The sequence below is a fragment of the Pocillopora damicornis genome, chromosome 11, assembly GCF_964200805.1.
Source record: "Pocillopora damicornis chromosome 11, jaPocDami1.2, whole genome shotgun sequence".
Taxonomy (NCBI): Eukaryota; Metazoa; Cnidaria; class Anthozoa; order Scleractinia; family Pocilloporidae; genus Pocillopora; species Pocillopora damicornis.
The window spans coordinates 12873229-12875862 of record NC_142680.1 but is presented as its reverse complement, the minus strand read 5'-3'; positions in this window follow the sequence as shown (position 1 = coordinate 12875862).

Here is a 2634-nt window from a genome sequence, read left to right as displayed (position 1 = left end):
GGACATCCAAAGCAGAATCCTGCTGACAATTATGGGAATCGTTTCAGCTCCTCGTGGTCAAGACAGAACAAGTTTGATAGAGGTACGCCCATCAAGCCGCCGACATGTTACTTTTCCAGAAAAGCTGGTCAGCTGATTTCTAGCTGCCCGGAAAAGTGGAGAGTGGCGCCTAAGCGTGATGGTTTTCTCGCTAAGACATTGACTTTAACTGCTGTTGGTGAAGATACACCGCCCTCCCCAAGTTCTAAGAGAGAAGACTCGAGCAAGTGCTGTGAGTGAAGTCAGTGGCCGCTGCAAATCTGTCATGGATCTTTTTCAGCCCTTCGTCCACCATGGTTCGGTGTCATTGTCATACGTCCAACTCCATACCAATCAAGATCTTGACAGGCACTGGAGCCTCACAGTCTCTATTGCTGAGTGACACTTTGGTGTTTTCTGAGAAGTCGTCCACTTGTGCGAGTGTTCTAATAAGAGGAATCAGTTCCAAGTACACCCCAGTGCCACCGTATACACAGTATACACCAGTATAAACCAGCAGGTGTCAATGGTATTGTCACCGACAATCGTGGTTAAGAAAAGTCTCCAGAGCCAGTAGAGAGGAGAATTCTCCGTCTGTACCCATAATGTGTCGTGACGCGAGCCATAAGTAAGAAGTTAGAAACCAGAGACAAAAGAGGTAACATTAGCTGACACCGCCATCAGCCAGGTCCTTACGGGTGAGCAACCGAATCCCTCTTTCTCTCAGCCAGTATAAGTACTTTCTGAGAAAAGTTCAATGGAACAGGTCGAAAAGATGTTAACTTCTCAACTCATTGCAGAACAACACGAAGACCCGGAGGTCTCACCTATATTTCAAAGGAGTGTTAGCGAAGTATCTCAGAACCCCACCTGTTACTTTACGAAGAATGGAGTGCTAATGAAAACGTGGAGACCACCCCATGTTCCCACAGAAGAGGAGTGGGCTGTCCAGTACCAGATGACTGTCCCAAAGCACAGCGGATGAGACCCCCTTGCCTGGCCACCTGGGTGTCAACAAAACCTGCCAGAGGTTCTTAGACCATTTGTACTTGCTCAGTCTAAGAAAAGTTGTGACGCAATACTGCAAATCGTTTCACATTTGTTAGATGGCTTTGAGAGCTTGTATTTGAGCACACTGTGAGAGGACCTCTTAAACTGCTTAAAAAGAAGTTATCATCTAGCAGCACTGAGTCTACGAATCTCTTGCAGTATGATTCTGATTTTTCCAGTAAGCGTTTTAGAGCTTGTGAGTTAACTAAAGCTAATCTTAGTCCTTTCGAGATGCCTTTGAAAGAGAATTATGATGTAGATGTTGTAGAACGTGACTTCAAGTCAGGAGAAAAGGCTCTTGCATTGTTGCCAGTGCCTAGAAACAAACTTAATTGTAGACTTTTTGGTCCTTATGTCACTGAGAAGGTAAATGACCTCAAAAGCTGATGTCAACATGCATCAGACAAACAGCAGCGAGCCGCCCAAGTTTGTTTCTCTCCTACTCTCATATTTTGTAGGCCAATATATCCTGATACCCGTGGTGTGTTTTTTTTTTTGTGAAAATATATATTAGTTGTGAGAAATGAGTTTTTTCGTTCGACCGCTCAAATATGCAAATTTTTACCCTGAATATTACCCGAGTTGTGTGACCTCATGTAGCGAGTTTGCTGGACCTCCGGTATTTCTGTCGGCGTAATCCTTCGTTGTATCATTTGAAATTAATCCCCGGTCATTATTGAAGCTGGCAAAGAATTATTTCTTCTTTGGTGAATAATTTTGTCCGACATACTTTTTCTATGTCGAAAAGTAGCATCAAAACAGAGACAGTTTTAACAATGACCGACACGCTTCTAGCTTTTAAAAGACGAAAGGATGGTTATAAAGTTACTGTAAAAATTTCCATGTGTATTTCTGTGGTTCTATCATATCAGCCATTTGCTAATGTTTTCCGTGAAGTTCGTTTACTCAAATGGTCTGTTACAATCAAGAATTTTGCTCTCGCCTTATAGCTGATGGTTTTGCTTTTTCTTTTGGACAACACAAGTCTGTTAAAAGGGCTCTAGCTTTTGGGGTCTCGGCTTATTGGTCAAGAAATACAGTATATTCGTCTCTTTACTGCGGTGCCCATATATGATTTTCATACATCCACAATTATTATTCCATCTTAATTAGTAGACGTATTTTAATTGGTCAGACTAGCTTAAATGGTTCAACTGGACAACATCCACGACTACTTTAATAGGTTGAATTGCACAAACTGTACAAGTTTTTGCCTATTTCCAGTCAAATAAGACGTTTTCAGTCTTACCTCCCTTTTTGCTTTGTTTTCAGAGTAAACCACAAATTCGCTGTATTGGTTTGAATGAATAAAACGGTGAAACTACCCAAACTATTTGTTTGTGCAATTCAAGCTATTAAGTAGTTGTGGATATTGTCCAGTTGAACCATTTAAGCTAGTCTGACCAATTAAAATACGTCAACCAATTAAGATAGAATAATGATTGTGGATGTATGAAAATCATATATGGGCACCGCGGTGGAGAGACGAATATACTGTATTTCTTGACCAATAAGCCGAGACCCCAAAAGCTAGAGCCCTTTTAACAGACTTGTGTTGTCCAAAAG